This window comes from Pteropus alecto, unplaced genomic scaffold (genome assembly GCF_000325575.1).
Source record: "Pteropus alecto unplaced genomic scaffold, ASM32557v1 scaffold114, whole genome shotgun sequence".
In the NCBI taxonomy this organism is placed as follows: domain Eukaryota; kingdom Metazoa; phylum Chordata; class Mammalia; order Chiroptera; family Pteropodidae; genus Pteropus; species Pteropus alecto.
In genome coordinates, this window is record NW_006435793.1 from 5311183 (window position 1) to 5332638 (window position 21456).

A 21456-nucleotide genomic window follows, 5' to 3' on the forward strand; every position below is an offset into this window, starting at 1 on the left:
CATGTAAGTCTTGGATTCCGGGTTAAGAACCTAGAGTGAGAACTGTGATGCTGGTGTGAACAGACCACTGAACACTGGTCACCAGGTAGAAGAACAGGCCATGTCTACATGGAAGCGTGCTGCCACTTTGGCCCCTTGGCACCTGCCACGCAGCATTCATCATGGGGAGAGGATTCAGACATGAATGTTGTGCTTTTAGTAGAGTGCCGATTTAGGTTCTTGAGCAGGAATAGTAACTTTATAAAATGTATCTGGAAAAAAATCAGAAAACTTGTGGTAAATATTGTCATTTAATGTAATATTTTTGGCTGTTCTCTACTAGATTTAAGTTTCAAAAATTGGCCCTCTTGTCTAGAATAGGTTTCTTCTTTTGCTGCTGAGTACTTCATTCTCTAATTAGCTTATCCAAAACTGCCTTAAGACCTGTATTTTATTCCTCGGGAGTCCAGTTTGAGCAGTCTCTCTACATGCTTTGTTCTATGGGGCAAGGACAAATAGAGAGGGAGGCTCGTGCTTGTGTGCATTCATTCACCTCTAGGATACTTCTGCATTGTTTTCCAGGAAGGGGCCCTTCACTTAGCAAAGGAGTGAGTTCAGATATTCAGGGTAAAAGGTCAAAGAGAAACCTTGCCCATTTTAAAATTAGATTATATTTTCTATCTATTGAGTTTTAAGAGTTCTTTCAATATTTTTGGATATAGTCCTTTATCAGATATACATTTTACAAATGTTTTCTACCAATCTGGCTTTGTCTTTTCATTAACAACAGGGTCTTTCACAGAGCAGAAGTTTTCAATTTTAACGAAGTCCATCTTACCAATTTTTTTTCTTTTATGGATTATGCTTTTGGTGTTGCATCTAAAAACTCATTGTAAAACCCAAGGTCACTTAGATATCTTATGTGTTATCTAAGTTTTGCAGTTTTGTGTTTTACATTCAAGTCCGCGATCCATTTGAGGTAATTTTTGTGAAAAGAGTAAAGGCAGGTCTAGGTTCGTTTTTTTTTTTTTTTTAATGTGGCTGTATTTTCATTTATTTTTAATACTTTTTCAGAAGAGGTTTTTAAGTTGCTAAATAATGTATCTCAACCTTATCTTTTCAGCTCTTATAAAGTCTGTTTTTGGCAATGGTCCCAAGTAATGTTCTCACCTACAGTCATTAGATGGTATTATGTGAACTGTTTCCAGCACAATTTCATCTTTTCTTAAACTGTGTTTAATATAAACACATATGCTTTAATACGTTAAATATAAGGGTTTTGTGTGAGAATAAAATAACATTTGTTTTGGTACCTCTTTAAAGGTGTATCTAATTTATACTTATAATCATCAATTCTTAGGATTCTTTTCACCAGTATAACTTTAACATTACATGATACTAGATTATTGGAGACTGAAGTATAATTTTTACCAGTTCCTCCTTGAAACACATCTACCATACATTTTTTTAAGTTTATTGGGGTAACATTGATTAATATAATTATATAATTTTCGAGTGTACATTATAATTTGACATCTATATATTCTGTTGTGTGATTACCACCCAGAGTCCAGTTTCTGTCAGCTACGATATATTTGATCCCCTTTACCCACTTCACCCTCCCCCCTATCCCCCTATATTTGACTCCCTTTACCACCCTGTCTACCTTCCCTCCTCCCCCACCCCCTACCCTCTGGTAACCACTAGTGCATTGTCCATGTCCCTGAATCTCTGTTTGTCCTGTCCATTTGTTGCTTTTAGGTTTATATCCCACATATAAGTAATGTCATGTGATTTTAAACTTTTTCAGTCCAGCTTATTTCGCTTAGCATGATTATCTTGAGGTCCATCCATGTTGTCGCAAATGGCAGTATTTCATCTCTTCTTATGGCTGAGTAATATTCCATTGTATATATGTCCCACAGCTTCTTTAGCCAGCCATCTATCTTATGACACTTCGGTTGCTTCCATGTCCTGGCCACTGTGAATAGTGCTGCTATGAACATCAGTGTGCAAATATCTTTTCGGATATGAGTTTTCAAGTCTTTGGGGTAAATACCCAGCAGAGGGATTGCTGGATCATATGGTAACATCTACTATATTTTTGACACAGTAGTTGAGGTTGTGATTTGATCTGTCATTTTTTGTCCCAGAAGATTTTAACATTTGGGACATTATTATATATTAAATGATGTTAACAGATATCAGTATCAGAGGGAATGCTTTGGTTTATATTATTATTAATAATTGTACCTTTTGGGCAGTTGTACCTCCCCCCACCTCATCCTTCCCAGAATTGTCATCCAGTGGCAAAAATTTGTTAAACTTATTAATAAGGTTATTTCTGAAAAATAGAATTGATAATAAATGCTAACAAATGTTTTTTCAGCATCTGTTATGTGATTAAACTTTTAAAAATTGTTTTTTACCCTAATTCTTTGTTGATAAATTCTCTTTTATTGACTCAGGTAAGGTATCAGGCTTTCCTTAGGTAAACATGAGTAGATTACGGTGATACATTATATTACGTATGTTGTCCCTGTGCTATATATACACTGTATACTTCATTTTTATTTAAGTATTTTTATTCCTGTGTTTGAAATTAATTTGTTTTATTATCGTAATCCTTTTTATATTTTATAATCGATATCATATAATATGAGTTGGGAGACAACAGTGTGTACTGAGTAGGTTAGGAATAGTCACTTGTCACTGGGATTATTGAATCTGTACATTTAAAGAAATAAACTAGTAAAAAATCTAGTAAGGAATTTTTATCCTTTGTAGTTCTTAAATAATTTTTTCATTTTCTCTGTATTGCCAGCGTAATTTTATTTTTATGAATACATAAGAATAATATATGATAAAAATCAACCTTTAAGTTTTAACAAAGTTACTTCAATAAGTGAAGTAAAAACTTTTAGTATTAAGAAGACAGATGTCAAAGTTTAGTTGGCATTCTTTCTCAATGGCATATGGAATAAATGGACATCCAAATCTGTGGCATCATAAATTTACAAAATATGGTATTTGTCACTGTAATCTCCATGAGGTGGTAGTGGGATGTTCTTAGTTTCATCTAAACAGTTACACATTCAGACCGGTAAAACCACCATAGGTCTCATTTGGCACCATTTTATTCAGAAGGACACAGGACATAAACTATAACTTGTCAGTATTACAGTGGGAGTCCTTGCAGCAGTCCATGTAGCAGTTCATACTTTCTGAAATACTCTTCTCACAGCTCAGGTTTCAAGAGATGATATCCACATTGTGGGGGTAAATAGAATGCCATAGGCATAATTTCCAATATCCTCTGCAAGGGACTACCTAATTACATGTCACCACTCTCAGAGAAGCTCAAAAGTGTGGCTTTCTACTAAGTGTCTGTTATATTTCCAGTCCAGATGCAGTTTACTAATTTTGTAATTTCCGGCATAAGCAATATTGCCAAGTAACAGGGGTGGCATGCTGTCTTAATCAGGTTAGTAGGGATTAACCCAAGGTTAAATTCCCATACATAAGGAGAAGGAGCTTTGCTCATCTTTAGTCCACAGTCATTGGTGCTTTTTCATTTATGGCTTCTTGTTTTAGTATCTTCTTTCATGTTTTTCTTAACTCCAAGATTATTTTTAAAAGTCTGCATTTTAAAAACTGGTTTTATTTTTTACATTTACATACGTAGATCTTTGAGCCACCATTTTTCTGTATGGTGTGAAGTAGGAACCAAAACTTTTTTCAAATGACTAATCAGTTCTAATCATTTATCAAATAATCATTTGTTTTCTTATTGGTTAGAATTGTCACTATTATTATAGAGCAATTATTGCTAAGAGATAGTCCTTCAAACTAACAAATGGTTGGATATGTTCAAAATGTATACTTTTAAAGTAATAAAACCCTTTTTATAATCTTATGATTGTGTAGTGTGTTATTTATATGGTGAGAATTTATAGGGTCAGTTTCTCTTTCCAAGGAAGTATGTGTAGTCTGAAAAGGAGTATACTTTTTTCCTAAAAAGTTTGCCTTATTGAAAGCTGTTGTGCTTATTTAGGTGGCCTTACTTTGAAAGCTAACCCCTCACTATAGTAGAAGGTGTCGAATTAGGGTTTTGAACAACAGGTCTAGTTTTAGATCTGCCACTTCACTGACCGCTGCTTTGTGCAAGTCAGCATCTCCATGTATAATTTTGCTCAGTTAAACTGTATGAATAATAATCCCTATTCTGCCTACTTCTGAGTATTGTTGAAGATTTGGTGGGATAATAGATTTAAAAACACTTTCAATTGAGAAAGCAGTTTAAATGTAAAGAATGATTGCTTCTTAACTTTTTCTCCCTTTCTCTTGTAGGTAGTGTTGGTGCTTCTCTTCAGTGCCAGTCCATCCATCACGACCACATTTGTCATGATGACACTGACAAGGTGAGGTTCATGTTGATGGTTACCATGATGAAAATGCATGCCCTTATATTGCTGGATTCACTTGTATAACTCTGGACGTAGAGGGCCAGGAGGGTGTGACTTGAGGGGCACAATATTGAGATGCAGAGGGCCTTGCTGGTTTGTGTGTCAGATTATTAGACTGCTCCAGAAAATTTGGGATAATTCCCAAGAGGTGGGCTGGATTCTTGGTAAGCCCTTCATTTCCCTACCCCCCTCTTTGTCACCATGCTTCCTCTTTTCTTGCACGGCCTGAATGGATTATCTTAACATATGAACAAGAGCTCCCAAAACTGATAACTTCTAAGCATTGTGTATCTGTTTCCAATTAGAAATATCTTAGACATTCCAATTTGCTTTATTTTTGTAGTTGATCATGTTAGATTATGGTTTCTTATACTTTTTTTTTTTTTTTTTTGGCTCTGTTTCTGAAGCCCAATTTAAATGTTGAGGACTGAGAATGGAATCTGTCGGATTGTTGCAAAAGAAACCTATTTGGGCTTGGTTTTTGTTTGTTTGTTTTATATCAAGTCCAAACTTTTGGTGGGTTTGTTTCATTTCGGTCTGTTCTGTTCTCTTTATCTCTAAAGAAACTTAATCTTTGGGGGCTTTCCAGTCATCACGGTTCTTGATCGCCCAGCCTTTGTAGTAGATGCTAATGTGGGCTTGGTGTTTGGAACATCTGGCTGCTGATGTTGGATGAGCTTACATTTAGTCTTTTCCACCACTAGTCTCTAGTGGCTTCCCTCCCATTTCCTGTGTCTTGTATGCAGGAATGTACCACTCCCTTGGTAGTTTCCCCTTGCGGACCAACCAGGTGATCTTTTTCTCTGTTGTTTTAATCAAGATCCTCCTCCCTCATCCTGTTGGAGCTAGATCAAGAAGTTGGTTGATCATTGAGATTTTCCAAATGGTTTTCTTTATTCTGTGTGCTGCTCTGTCTGTCTTTGTGAGCTTTGTTTAGACAGATTTCATTCTGTCGACAGAGAGAGAGGTATGCTTTTAGTATTCCAGAATCTCTTTTATTATTATAGTAATCCAGAGGCATGAGTTTAACTTCTTTTAGAAGCAAGCCACTGAAAGAGACTTCTAGACTGTATATAGTTGGTTCCATAAACTTCAGTATACCACAGATTTTAGAAACGAGCATTTGAAATTAAGAATGATGACAGTTCTTTGAGCCATACTTCTCTTGCTCAGGCCCACTTCCACTGTCTGAAAGTGTACTTTCCCTTTTAATAAAGCTTTTCTTTCCTGCTGTTAAAAAAAAAAGAATGATGACAGAAAGTAAAGGCGAAATCACTTTAGGTCAGTAATATTGCAAACAATTGTGTTTCCTAATTTTGAAGATATTTTGGGGCTAAATTTTCTTTCTCCTGCTAAGCATAATATGTTTCTATTCATTTGTTCATTTATAGTGGGAGAGCCAGTCTGCGCTCTGTTCTGTCTCTTGGCTAAGAGTCTGGAGATGAAATTTCTGTCCGCCTCTGCAAGATGAGATTTCTATCCACCTCTGTATTTTTCTATCTACTTTAAAATGGTTTTCCTCCTAATTTCTGAATCTTCGTATGACTGAGTTTGTGCTTTTAGGAGATGAGATTTTTCCTGAAACACATGGGGAGGGGAAGAGAAGTTTAAGGAATTTTGCCACTTAATCAGTAGATCAAAGAACTTTCAGAAACTGCTCTTCTCTCTCTCCTGCCTACCATGTGTACACTTATGATTGTTTCCCAGAGGGAAATGGAGAGAATGGATTAGGATATCTTGACTAAATTTATAATTTATTTAACTGATTCAGTCAATACTGTTTATTGATTGGTAGCTATGTGTCTAGACACTTAAGGAACGAATCAAGATACAAAACAAAGATTGCTTGTTTTCATGAGTGTACAGTCTAACTGGAGAAGGCAGACAATAAAAATAACCATAATACATAAATTATATAGTATGTTACAATAAGCATAGTGGGTTAAAGAAAGTGTAGAGCAGAATATGTGGGATGAGGACCACCAAGAGTTGGATGGTACAGATGGCTTTGAACAAGATCATCAGGCATTATTCTGGGGAAGAGAGTGATGGATACCATGTTTAAAAATCAGATCTATGTGTTTGCAACTGCTTCTGACTTATTTCTTTTGATAACAAATGGATATTGGTTTTGCAAAAACAAAAATGAACTTGCTGCCTGATACATTCTGTTTGGATGTGTGTGTCTTCTTGTTTCTCTCTCTTTTTCTCTTGTACACACATATACAGAGAGAGAGAGAGAGGGGGAGAGAGAGAGGGAGAGAGAGAGAGAGAGAGAGAGAGAGAGAGAGAGAGAGAGAGAGAGGGCAAAGATTGAGAGAATTGAAGGGGTTGTAGAGCACAGCTATTTTTATTTTTAAAATAAAATTGGAAGCTGGGACTGCTTCCAATTTTATTTTAAAAAGTGGGAGAAATGGCTTGTTCAGGAGTCACCAGATCTTCTCTCCCCGATACAAGTCATATAAAAATAATGACTTAGCTGTTCTGAACAAATTGTTAAAACACATATTAAATCTTTGCTTATTATCCTCACTTAATTTTCACACATCGTTCATTTCTCAGATTTGGGGATAAAAGGTGAATTTTCTTAAAAGTTGCCTCAGTTTCAACTAATCCATGTGTGACTGGGGTGGAACTAGAGTTCAGGCAAGGAGAAAGAGAGCCAGTCCATTTGTTGGACCTCCCTTTTATAGTTTTGGAAGTGGTGGCAAGTCCCCAAATTTATGGCTTAGCCTGTTTTCCAACTTAAGTTTCTCTGCCGATGTACATTGGCTTGTATTCTGTAGTGCTAGAAGGAGCCGATTCCAGCTCTGAGGTTTACTATTAAGTACTGCGAGTTGCAAACTCTCATATTTATCAGTTTCTATTAGGCACAGCAATTCACACAAGCCCTCCAGCAATATTTTTATATTCATTCATAGTGCCACAATTTCCAGGTGGTGAACACTTAGTTATTTATTATATATTTGAGTTATCTACTATATATCAAGCAACTGTTCTAGGCATTGGGAGCAGTGCATTGAACAAAACAGATGGTAGTTCTTACTCTTATGGAGCTTACTTACTGTAAGTGGATTAGAGAGATGATGAGACAATAAATTAAAGGATTCTTAATTGGTCATTCGTGCTATGGAGACTAACCAGGGAAGGGTTACAGGAGAATTGAGTGAAGGTTGCCTTCTAAAACAGGGTAGTCATACCACTTTTTGAAGTAGGGATTGTTTGATCCTAACTTGTACGTAAGGAATGGGAGACATAAATTAATTTGCTCAAGGTTACCCAGTTAGTAATTAGTAAAATGGGATTCAGATCCAAGCTGCCTGTCTCCAGAATCTGTATTCTACCACCTGAAGAAATCTATTCCTAGTTTAGCTTCACCCATTCAGCTATGATTTGCCCAGAGGAAAATATATCTGCAAGTGTGAAATGCCCTCAAGAATCACAGTGAAACCGAGTCAGTTGGCAGGCAATCTTTGCCTGTTAGTTTTTTCTTGCCTAACTGCTTTTGGCCTCTGTTGCGATCCATGACTATATGTTATTCCATGCTCCCCTAACCTGACAGCCCTGCCCTCCTTCATACTCAGAATTCTGTGCTTCTTTACAAGAAACCTTATGTTGTATGTTACTGCATTGCACTGATCAAATGTGATGGTTATGTAGAAGTACTTTAAAAGTATAAAGTATAACACAAAAATGTGATTGTGATAGCTTATTTAGGTATCATGTAGATATTGAAATATTAACCTAACTCAGCTAATGTCAACTTGGGAATATTCACTTCTTCATGGTGAGGACAAGCTTGTCATGGGGAATTGGTCTCTCCTGAAGACGAGATAAAGTATTGAACAATTTGATAAAAGGAGGTTGTTCTTTCAAGTGAGGTGAATCGATTTGTAGCCTCAGTGGTACACTTTTCCAGAGTGGCCCAGTACACTTTCAGGATGGCTGGCCATTTGAGAGAGAGAAATGGGAGTTTTTCTAAACTGCACGTATATGAATGGCTACTCAGAGCAGAAGACTTTTTTGAATAAAACCTCCTTATGCTATCCTTAGGTCCATTTGTCATGGAAGAAGGCATTAATCCAGTTTGTGTACAGGTAATCCCATACAGTCTGCTTTCAGGGAATGTGAGAAATGTGCTACTGGTTTTTCTCCTGTGACTGAATTATCCTTTTATCTTGATCTTCCAAATTTTTTAATTTTTTTTTTTAAACTACCCGTTGTTTATGTAAAAAGATATGCAGCACTATTTTTAATCTTTAATCCCTCTCTCCAGGAGTAACTATTAAAATTTTAGTATTAACAAGAATTTTTTAAGTGTTATTTGTATAAAATACTTTTCATCTGTGCAGTCAGTATTTTGTGAACAGGAAATGTGTATGTATAAAACACATACTCAGAAATCACAAATATGTAAACACATTTGACTTTAAATTCTCTAAAATGGATAACTTAAGTCTTAGGAGGTATGAGACCATGCCAAAAAGGGAAAATAAGATCCCTAAGAAAATATGCCTCAGTCACACACCTTATCCTGTGAAGTGTCCTTAGGTAGCAGTATGGAAAGAGTATGTGCTTTGGAGTCAGAGATCCACATTCTAATCACCACTTGGCTTTAAGCAAGTTCTTCAAGCCTCATTTTCTTCATCTGTAAAATAGGGCTAATAACCCATACTATTGTGATTGTAAAAGATTAGCAGTTGATATTGATATTGAGCTCTTGACTATGTTCCTGGCACTCCTGTAAGCGTTCTGCATTAAATCATTTATGAAGTGGGCACTATTACTATCCACATTTAAAGATGAAGAAGAAGCTAATAGACCATTTAAATAACTTGGCAACAGTCACATACTGGCAAGTAGTGGTGCTGAGATTTGAACTCAGGCAGCTTGACTCCACAGTCCACCCTTAGATATATAAAGTCTTGTGGTAGAGCCTGGCCCGTTGACGGGGCTTAATAATTGATAGTTGTTATTAGTGTTGACATTTTATATTCAGAACACAAAAAATAGGGAGTTTAATAAAAAATAAAGTGACTCACTTAACAGCTTTCAGATTCACATATCTTTTTTTTTTTTTTTTTGCCAGCCAGTTATCTTAAAACTTTCAGTTTCTTTCATTTTTTTTTTTTTGAATGAGTTTTTTTACTCTGTTTAAATTTCTTCCTTTCAGGCTTTGTCACTCTTACCATTTTAAAAATCTAGTATTTGAATATACTAGGAAGCAAGGTCAGTGCAGTCAAATGTAACTTCTAATGTAATGTTTGACAGAAACCAGAGGTCTTTTTTGGTCCTGACAATTCATTTTTACATTTAGAAGTTGGGGAGGGGGGTAGTAGGGGCTGTTGGACCAGAACAAGGATAATAGATTTGTTGCTTATGGGCTTCTATTTCTCCCTTCTACCTCCTAGTCATGACCAACAGATTGAGTTGGTATTTGAGAAAAACTGTTATCTTTGGATTAGATTGTTTCTAAAGTTTGTTCCAGGTCTCTCACCCTATGATTCCATATTGAGGGGATAATAAGCTTCTGATAGTAATTAGACTCTGAAGCCTCAAACAGCCCAAGAGGGTGTTAGTAAAGGAACAACAGAAAGTTAGACATATAGAAGCTTGTTTTACAGGCAGTTTCTTAGGAACATGAGTGTGTACTTAAGTCCCTTAATTATACTATGATAGAAAAGGAGATAGAGAAAGATCATGTAGCCTAATATAGGAATCAGAATTTTAAAAAACTGAACATTGTTTATCCAATTAAAAATTAGTGGAAGTAGGACTAATTCATAAAATTGTTTTATTCTTGGTATTTATGTTCACTAGTAGTAGAATACCACTAAGGTGTATAATTTTAAATCAAAAGAGGAAAAATAAAAAGCATAAAATTTGATTTATTAATGAAAAAGAAAGGCTTTAATGAAAGCTTTTGGAACTGTTTAGAAAATGAGTAAGGATAAACTACAAAATAATATGGCAAAGTGAATTATCTATTTGGCTATTAAGTGATAGACTGGGTTAAAAAAGCAAAATGTCAACTATATACTTTATATAAGAGACATACCTGAAACAAAATGACACCAAAAGGTAAAAGTAAAAGATAAGCAAAGATAATATCAAGCATATGCAAATAGGAAGAAAGCAGGAGTGACATTTTTAATAGAATTCAAAGCAAGGGTTATTAATTTGATAGAACAGTCATGAACCATCACACTTTAAATATTTAAGCCAAAGCTCATAGTATAGTAAGAAATTGACAAAATCACAACTGTAGAGATATACAGATGCTGTGGAAGTAGAAATATCAGTTAAGAGGTTAGTGTGTTGACAGTAGGTATATTAGTTTTCTGTTGCTATGTAACAAATTACCATAAATGTAGCAATTTACAACACATTTATTATCTCATACTTCCAGTGAGTTAGAAGTTGAGGCAAGGCTAAGCTGTCTCCTCTGCTCAGGGTCTCACAAAACTGCAGTCAAAGTGTCAGCTGGGCCTTACTCTTGTCTGGAGTCTCAACTGGGAAGAAGCTTCTTCTTGGTTAATTCAGATTGTTGGCAGAATTCATTTCTTGAGGCTGTATGACTGAGGACCCCAGCTTCTTACTGGCTATTGGTTGGAAGACAACTACAGGTCCTAGAGGCTGCCCATAGTTCCCTGCCATGTGATCCTCTCCATATGCAGATTACAACATGGCTGTTTGCTTCTTCTAGGCTAGAAAGAGAATCTTTCTAATTGGTTGAGATGGTGTCCTATATGATGAAACATAATCAAGAAGCGACATCCTTTCACCTTTGTCATATTCTTTGGCTTAGAAGCAAGTCACAGGTTTTGGGAGGGGATTACACAAAGTCATGACTCATTAATGGTCACCTTAGAATATGTCCATCACAGGAAGGAAAAAAAAATAAGGATAATTTGAATAACATAATTAGCAGGCTTATTTAATAGTTCCAATAACATAAGAAAACATGCTTTAAATTTTTTGCTCTTAAAAAATTTTAATAGCTTTATTGAGCTATCATAAAATTCACTACTTTGAAGTATATATTTCAGTGATTTTTAGTATATTCAAAGAATTGAACAACTATCTCCACTGTCTAATTTTAGAACATTTTTATCCCCTCAAAAACCAATACCAATTAGTATTTATTAAGTGTCTATTATGTGCCAGGCACTGTTGAGTCACCAGCATACAGTGGCGAAAAGACAAAGAAGATCCTTGTTTTTCTGGTACTTAATTTTTGTGGAAGGGACAGAAAATGAACTGTTTATACCAGTAAATTAAACCAGTAAATAATCAGATACAAGTACTGTGCAAGTAATTGGATAGTTGGCTCCACTAGATTAGGTGTTAGGTAAGGCCTTTAAGAAGGTGACATTTAGGCTAAGATCTGAATGATAGTGATGAACAAGTTCTAGTGAGGAGACACTGCTGTGTAAAGGTCCTAAGGCTAGAAAGATTGTGCAGACAGAAAGAAGGCTGATGTACACGAGCAAAGTGGGTGAGGGTGGAAGTGGTATGAGATGAAGTTGAAGAGGTAGGCACAGGCCAGATTATGTAGCTCTTGATAAACCAGGCAAAGAACTTCAGATTTTATTCTACTGGTTATGGGAAACCTATGGAAGGTTTTAAGCAAAGGAGTGACATGATCTGGCTTATATTTTAAAATACCCGCTTTGCTGCTGTGATGAGATTTTCTTCATAGTTGTGGTAAAATACACCTAACATAAAATTTACCACCCTAACCATTTTTAAGTGAACAGTTCAGTAGTGTTAAATATATTCACATTGTTGTACCATATCCAGAAATTTTTCATCTTGTAAAACAGAAACCCCACATCCATTAAACAGTTAACTCCTCATTCTCTCCTTCCAGCCCCTGACAACCACCATTCTACTTTCTGTCTCTATGAATCTGAGTACTCTGTGTACCTCATTTAAGTAGAGTCATACAGTATTCATTTTCTTGTGACTGGCTAATTCCACTTAGCATTATGTTGTAGCATATGTCAGAATTTCCTTCCTTTTGAAGTCTGAATTAATATTCCATTGTATGTATATAACACATTTTGTGGAAACAACTTGGGTTGTTTCCACATTCTGGCTATTGTGAATAATGCTGCTAGGACCATTGGTGTACAAATATCTCTTTGAGATCCTGTTTTTAATTCTTTTGGATATATATCCGGAAGTGGAATTGCTGGATCATTTCTATTTTTAATGTTTCAAAGAACTGCTATACTGTTTTTCCTTACCATTTTACATTCCCATGAACAAGTTACACAGGATCCAATTTTTTCACATTCTTGCCAATATTTGTTATTATTATTTTTTTTAATAATAACCATCTTCGTGTGAGATAATATCTCATTGTGGTTTTGATTTGTAGTTCCCAACTGATTAATGATGTTGAGCATCTTTTCATGTGCTAATTGTCCATTTGTTATCTTCTTTAGAGAAATGTCTATTCAAATCCTTTGCCCATTTTTTAAATCAGGTTTTATTTTTTGTTGCTCACTTGTAGGAGTTCTTTATATATTTTGGATATTAATCCCTTATCAGACATATGATTTGTAAATAATTTCTCCCATTCTGTCGGTTGCCTTTTCACTCCATTGATTGTGTCCTTTTGCACTGTAGTTTTTATTTTGAAGTAATCCAATTTACCTATTTTTTCTTTTGTTGCCTGTCCTTTTGGTGTCATATCCAAGAAATCATTGCCAAATCCAATGTCACAAAGCTTTTCTCTTATGTTTTTTCCTAAAAGTTCTATAGTTTTTAGCTCTTATGTTTAGATCTTTGACTCGTTTTGAGTTACTTTTTATACATAGTGTAAGGTAAGGGTCTGTCTTTATTGTTTTGCCTGTGGGTATCCAGTTTTCCCAGCACCATTGTTGAAAAGACTTCTTTTCCCATTGAATGGTATTGGAAACTCTTGTCTATATTGGTTGACCATATTTGTAAGGGTTTTATTTCTGAGCTTTCTATTCCATTGGTCTGAGTGCCAGTGTTACAGTATTTTGATTACTGTAGTTTTGTGATAAGTTTTTTAATTAAAATTATTGAAGTGACATTGGTTAATAAAATCAAATAGGTTTCAATAATATAACTCAGTAATATGTAATATATATGTTACATTTTGTGTTCACCACCCAAAGTTAAATTTCCTTCCGCCACCAAATACTTGACCCTGTTTACCCCTATCTATCTTCACTGTCCTCCCTTCCCTCTGGTTACCACTGATCCACTGTCTGTGTCCGTGAGTCTAGGTAATAAGTTTTCAATGATCTGTTTCTTGAGCACAGATTACTAGAGTAGAATTGAATCAGAGGATATGAGCATCACAAAGGATTATTTGTGAATGTGATTGATGATAAATGGTGTCTAATTGTTTTAAAGTATATATATATTTTTATAACTACTGAGGTTATATAGTTATGCCATATATTCATTTGTTCATTAGGCATTTGCATTGCTTTTTAAAAAATTGCCTTTTGCACATTTTTCTCTTCTTTGGGGATATTCCTGTATTCCTATTCACTTTGTATGGGGACATTAATCATTCAACATATTTGCAAAAAATTCGTCTGCTTTTAATTTTTAATGAATTTATTTTTCCAATACAGAAATTTAAAATTATTTTAGCAGCATATCTATTGGTATAGTTATTTGAAATGTATTTCATTGCTTTTCTGTTTAGGAAATCTGTCTCTAGATAATTTATCTACATTTACTTAAACATTTGATAATTTTATATGTACTTTCTGAGCTTTATGGGATCGTATGACCCAATGTGTTTTTAAATAGATTCTCTTTTTGCCTTATTGTGAAATATCATGTAATGATAGGTGTTTTGAGATTATTATTAATTTGGTGTCCTAGTTTTGAAATAGCATTGCCTGTTAAGTTTATTTTGTTTTTATTTATTATACTGTTGTAATAGGAACAGGCAAGCAGACGAGGGGATAAATAAACTTTCTGTGGGAGTTTAAATCTTACGAGTTGCTCTACAAGGAGTTGCCTTACTTTAAGGGCTTTTATTTAAAGTTATTTCTATTTTATGGTACAAGTTGGGATTCTGTTCAGATGATACACTTCCTTCTTTAACTTAAGTAAAATCTGGAAAGGCCTGTTGAGTGTGGCATGGGCAGGAGGATGCGGTTTGTAGAGATGTACCATGTATCACAGTGTCTGTGCAAAACCACAGGGTTCCATAAGTGTGTCATCAATACAAGCCGTCAGAAGGACACTGATCATTTCAGAGAACTGATCACATTTCAAGAATGCGAGATTTTAGGTTTCCGTAGCCAAGAGAACACCCAGAGCAGGTTATCAACTATGAGGTCAGATGAGATCCACCATCCCTAGAAGAAGGTCTGTTTCTTATTAAATTAAACATGGTGGAAGTTATAAGATGTTCATGTGATCTGATCCACTTAGAAAATATTCTCATGTTTCTTGCATCTCAAACATTTTAAGATCACCTCTCATTTCCATGTCCCTTTTTAGGAATGCTTTTTCATTGTCCACCCCAAAGTAAAGGAGCTAGTTGTCTGTGCTTCTCTGTTTCTTAATCAGTGCTTATACCATCAATTATTTATTTTCTTGAAGCCCTTATATAAATGTAGTTCATGTTCAATGGCTTTTCAGGTCATAGTTTTCCTTTAGTGCCCAATTCTTCATGACTTGAGCCCTTGTTCCTTTTAACTGCTGTTGACCAGTCTAGCTGGCTTTCCTCCCCAGCTGTTCTGGGACTCTCTGAAAGGTTGCTTGCTTTCCCAGCTAGCCCTTTGACCCAGGGCCTGTTAGTCACCAGCTTTCCTAAGTGCTGCTGTTCTCACTGATGTCATTTTAGCTCCAGTTTGGGCCAGGTTCCTAGGCTATTACATTTAACAAGACTATAATATAGTCTCAGGGATCTAACAGGAGGGAATTATAACAGAACTTAAAGCTGGATATGAAATACGGTTGCGCTCAGAGCACCTTGGCCCAAGTTTCTTTTTCAGAGCCTCTCTCTCCCTAGTCCTTGGCCTACTGCTATAGATGGGGTCAGTCTATTTTCCCTCAGGGGAATGCCCTTAAACACTGCTGTTTCTCCTCCAGAATCTACTCCCAACTATTTTCATTTACTGATGGATGGTGTAAAAATTGGCACAACATTTTAGGAGGCAACTAGCAACATTTCTCAAAATTAAAAAGGCACATATCCTTTGAAGCAGGAGTTGCACTATTAGAAATTTACCTTTATGGATATATTTCCTAATGTATGCTCAAGAATATTCATTATATCTTTATAATATCAAAACACTTAAGACAACCTAAATGTAAGACATGATTTTAGAAATGAGAAAGTTTATCCCTAACAATGAAATAATGGATTTTGTTGAAAAGAATAACCTAGATCTGTGTGATTGACTTTTTTCTTTGCCTGTGGCTGTCCAGTGGATTTGGTAAAACTATAGAATTAGAGTGTGATTTGCCCTGAGATTAAGCCGCTGAAGCAATTTAAAGAGAGTCATAGCAACTAGAATTGCTCCTAAGATGGTACCTTGTTCACCAGAACAGAATGAGCAAGGAGCCTTTGAGATCTCATCTTCAAAGACACGTTAAGGCAGATCATGCCTCAGAGTCAGCTCTTTCCTATTTACCCTGATCCAGAGTTAGAACATGCTATGATGTACAGTGTGTGCTTTATATGCATCCTTGCCTCTTCATTTCTGGTTTGATGACTTTAATTTTTCTGTTTCTGACTCAGCTTATCCTAGACACTCAGGTTTATTTACTCATCTCTCTTGAACTTCCTGGCTTATGACTTTTTACCCTAGATCACTTTAGCTTCTTCTCACCTTCACTACCCTACATTATCCCCTCTGCCAAGGTTTAGTGCCTGGCATCTCTCACATACACTATTGGAACAGCAAGTGATCTGACCACTCTCCCATCCCAAAGCTTATATGACTATATCATGAGTGGCTTTCAGTGGCCTTGGGTTTGGGTGCAACTTTGCTGCCCCTTTCTCATCTTTAGCAACGATAGCTGGCAGCTGCTGGTAATTAACTTTTACATTATGACAGGGTAACGTGGGTGAAAATGCTTATGTTGCTTGTTTTGCATTAGATTGAATTTTGTCATGCTTGTAGATACTGCATGGCCTAAACGGTTATGGCCAATACACCTTTCCTCTGTGCAGCTTCATCTTATTAGGTCTTTTTAGCTGGTTTTGGTGGAAGGAGGAGAACTTTTAGGGAGGTGGGTGAGCGGGAAATTTTGAAATTTATTTTTTGTGTTCTTGTACCCATTCTGTTTCTGTGCCCTATTTCTCCCTCGGAATTTACCTATTGAGAAAAATATTAGAAATACCACTGCTGTGAAATATTTACTGAATTAAATAAATTGAACTATTTGAGCATTTGCCATGCGCTAAACCCCTTACCAGAACCAGTGAGGCTTAGTCCATAGCTTCAAGAAGTTTACTGTCTAATGGTCAAAAGAGTCGAGTAAATACATATTTGCAAGGCAGGACGATTAATGCTATGTTAGAACACAGAGTAGAGGCCACTGTCCCAGCCGTAGTGGATGGAGTTGGAGTGAGGTTGTAGTCAGGAGATGTGGCAGTGGATATGATGGCAGCACAGTCCTATTTCTGATAGTGTTAACAGTGGGAAACTGCTTCCTCATTATAGAAGTCACAGACTTCTAGCAGGAGTGCCATTCTCTACCCAGCACCTTCTTTGGCAGGGCCCAAAAATGTGTAGCTTTTTTTCTCCCCATGATATTTTTCTTCTGTGTACATGGTTCTTGGGCATCTGGACAAATGATTCTTTATCTGCAGCTCTTTAATCATGCCTTTCAATATATTAAAATATATTTTCCTTTTGTGTATATTCTCTATCAGCCAACATCAGTAATATATAAACAAAAGATAAATGGGACCTGCCCTGGAGGAGCTTATTATAGTTTAACAGGGGAAACAGACAATAAATACTGTAATTTGTCATTGATGTGTATAGAGAGACAGGAAAGCCTATAGCCTCATAGTCCCCTCTTTTGTATAAAGGTCCTTCAGATAACCATTATTTAGATATTCTTCGAAGTCTAGAAATGCAAGATTGAGCACAAAAACAAATTTTATATTTACTGTTTGGCAGACTGTTAAATATCGCTTATGTAAAATTTGTTTGATTGTTATACAGGGTACTTGAAAAATGTATTTCCAGCAGTAGTACCCTTCAGATGCATAAGATTGCAAAATAGTTTTCTAGAAACAGATTGTGAATTTTAGAATGAGATCTTCCTTATATATATATCCTGAGATTTTAGTTGTTTTTCATTTGTTGGAAATAAGCAAAAGACAGAAAATCTAACAAGAAATCCATAACTACTAAAAAACTTTACTTCCAAGTTTAGTTGACTAATCAGCAAATTCTACCAAATATTTAAAGAAGGCATAACACCAATTTTACAGAAACTCTCCTAGTGAATGGAAAAAGAGTGAACACTTGCTGATTTCATTTTCTGTGGCTGGCATAATCTTTGAAACAAAATCTGACAAGGACATTACAAAAATGTAAAATAACTAATCTCACTCAAGAACACAGATGTAAAAATCCTAAACAAACTATTAGCAAACCAAATCGAACAATATATAAAAAAGGTAATACAATAAGACATGGTTTTATTAGAAATGTAAAATTGGTTTAATATCCAAAAACCAACAATGTAATTCACACATTAACAGGAAAATCATAAGATTATCTCGTAGATGCGAAAACATTTGATAAAATTAAACACCCATTTATGATAAGCTTTTAACAAAGTAGAAATAAAAGAAAATTTGCTAAAGGTATCTACAGAAATTCTACAGCAAACATCATACTTAATGGTGAAATGTTGAAAGTTTTTCAGTTTTGAAATAAGTCAAATGCCTGCTCTCACCATACCTGTTTAGTATTGTACTAGAGGTCCTAGCCAGTGTAGTAAGACAAAGGAGAAAAATGTGTGTTGGAAAGAAATTGAACAGTTATTATTTTCTGCTAACAGGATTGTATATATAGTTTTAATATAAACTATTAGAAGTAATAATTACATATAAAACCTAGAATAAACCCAAGAACAAAAATGGGCAAGACCTCTATGGAAAACTGTGAAGCATTATTGAAAAAAATTAATGACTCAGGCAATATAAGGATGCATTTGCTCATAGATTGAAAGTCAGTATTGTAAAGAATCAGTACCCCTTAATTCATCTCTAGATCTACTACAACTCAATCAAAACCTAAGCTGTTATTCTCACATATTAGAATGATAAAGAATCCCAATGACCAGAGACACACTTGAAGGAACTTCAGTATTTTCCTATTTGGCAAGCAATGTATTGGTATACAGGTTTCTTCCACTTACCTGAAAGTAAACCATTCCTATGAAACCTTTCATAAGCCAAAATGGCATAAAGTGTTCAAGCACCTACCTTAGGACACATCTTGCTAATGGATGCACAGAATAAATCAAGATAAAGCACAGATCCTTATAGACAGTTTAGAGCTATGGCAGCTTGATGCTGAGAGTAGTTGCCAGGGTAAGCTTGGCAGTGCCACTTTCGCTGTTTGGGGTGCATTGCCTCTATAATGGCTGCTGAACGCTATTCACTTTTCACCTTTTTCAAAAGCGAAAATCCTCTTCAGATTTCTTTCTGTTAGCGAAATGGGTACTAATGTAGGTCTTTCATAATAGTGAAGTTGTGTAAAGCAGACTTTTGAAAAGTGGTGGATACCTGTATTTTTATTTTCTGAGTGGACTTATATGACTTGGGTACCTCAGGAAGAGGTTTTTAGTAGTCATTCAGTTTTCACTTCTGTTGTGAAAACCTATTAGAAAGCACAATCTTTCAGTCAGAATTTTTGAGACATTGTTATCACAAGCAACTATTTATGGAAGTGCTGTTTTGTCCCCTAGCCCATGTGGCTATTTAAACTGATCCTGGTCAGTTCATAGTTGACTAGCTCCATTTCAAGTGCTCAGTAGCCACATGTTGCTACCTTGTGGATGATGCCGATGTCAAATACTTTCATCATTGCAGAAAGTTGTATTGAACACCTCTCCAATAAGGCTTCCCATTTTTTTGGACACTAAATAAAATTATAGGTGGATTGGAGTTGAGCAACTGCTCTGGTATAATTGGCGCACCTTAAAGCTTATCATTGAGTGTTTATAAGCAGGGTACCAGATTTTCTGGTTAAGGAAATCAGAGAAGAATAGCAGTACAAATTTTAAACTATCCAACTGTGAGACGTGGGAGCATTGTTTACATCTTAACCATTTGAGAAGGGTTCTCAAGGAGTTTGCCTCACAAAGGATTGGCTGAAGCCCAGGGGGATTCACATAAATTTAAGGGTTAGGAATCCCGGAGGACTGTAGTATATTTTTGCTACTGAGATTTAGCACTTGAGGAATCTGACTTTTATGATTGGACAGCTCCCTAATAGTAATTTCCCTCCCCTTTCCTAATCCGCCTTGTTTACCCTTTCATCATATAGCCTATATCTAAGTATACATGAAAAGCTGTTTTAAGGTGGTTTTATGTAAGGAAGCTTGGATAGCTGAGCTTCTGCTGGAAGATCTGTAATGCTAGGTCAATCCACAGCAGTAGATGGGAAGTTGTGAAGGATTCAGAGGTTAGGAACGGATTACATTGGATGCAGCTAAAGGTGTGGCTGGGATTTATGACTCTGTACCATGAATGAGGGGGAAAAAACATAAAAATTTTAATGTAATCATCTCCAAATTGGCTGCTTTGGAAGACTGGCAGAGAGTGCTTTAGGAGAAGAGTCAGCTGTATAACTGAGCTTCATAATGGTTGTGTGGAACTGGGGAAGGAGTTGTGTTCATAGGAACCTGTTATCTCATTCTAGCTTTTCTCTGCCCAGGAATTGTAAAAGCCTATGATGTTATTGCTAGAACTTGGATTGAACAGTTGCTAAGCACCTGCTGTTGTGTTTCAGGCTCTAGGTTTGGACCTTGGTGGTAGAGAGTCAAAATAGAGGGCCAGCGCTCAGTCTGATATGAGAGATGAATAATTACCATATAGTATTATTCATACATAGAAGTTCAGGGGGTCCTGGAACATTATTTTAGTCTAATTTCCTAATTTTCTACCGGAAGCAGCTGAGATTTGGAGCGAGAAGGAGGCTAGTTTAAGTAATGCCAAAAGAACTAGAACCTGGGTTTTTTGCTGTTTGCACTACTGTAAAATCTTATCACTATCCTTGAATACATCATCTAATTCCTGTCTGCGTAAGTGCATTTCTTCCATAATGTCCCCTTGGCTGCCTTTCTGTCTTCCGATACCACTTAACTGTCCTTTCTTTTTATTTATTGTACTTTTACGAAAGGTCTTACTTTTCCTCTTCTAGATCTCGAATGTGACCAGGTCACCAAGCTGGCATAGGTTTTCCTACCTATCTCATTTCCCATCTTCAGCACGGTCTGAATAACTGTCACTTTGAATTCAGCCTTGCAGTCAGACAAGTTGGGTTTGAACCTACTTGCTTCATTGTGAAAAACCTTGGACTGATCACCTTCCTCTTCATCAGTAAAAATTTCTCGGGCCATATAAATACATATTGTGAATTGGAGTGAGGTCAGTTACTGTTCGATTGCTGAGTTTTGGAGGTGGGAGGCACGGACCAGTAGCAGCAATTTAGTGAGAGAAGTGTACCAATTGGAGATGTGGCCCCGCCTGCTGTCCAGCGTCAGGGTGCGGGGGAGGCGGGCTTGGACCGGCTGTGCCAGGGTGCGGCGCTGCGGGCTCTGTTGCCGGAACTAGTCCGAGTTGCGCGCGCCACGCAGCCCTGCTCCGCCCCGCCCCTTCTCCAGCGGGGTGGAAACAAAGGGGGCTCCCCTCGCGGAGCTGAGCCAAGGGAGAAAGAGGCGGAGCGTCGGGCGGTCTGGTGCGCTGGGTTCGCTAGGTTTGTTTCGGCGAGGAGGCGGGGCGGGGGCGACCCAGAACCAAGAAGTG

The 21456-nt window shown here is 36.5% G+C and overlaps 1 protein-coding gene across 5 annotated transcripts in view; it reads left to right on the forward strand.

The window, feature by feature from the left end:
* Window positions 1–4329: 4329 nt before the first annotated feature.
* The window catches only part of RNF38 (ring finger protein 38), a 62668-nt gene continuing 45541 nt past the window's right edge, over window positions 4330–21456 (forward strand). For 2 of the 5 annotated variants that reach the window (XM_006911576.3, XM_006911578.3), the window contains exon 1: window positions 4330–4400. The gene's annotated coding sequence lies outside the window, so the exon portion shown is untranslated. Of the gene's footprint in view, window positions 4401–21310; window positions 21407–21456 lie in introns of those variants that run through there. The other 3 variants (XM_006911577.3, XM_025046535.1, XM_025046539.1) reach the window with 3 other exon arrangements.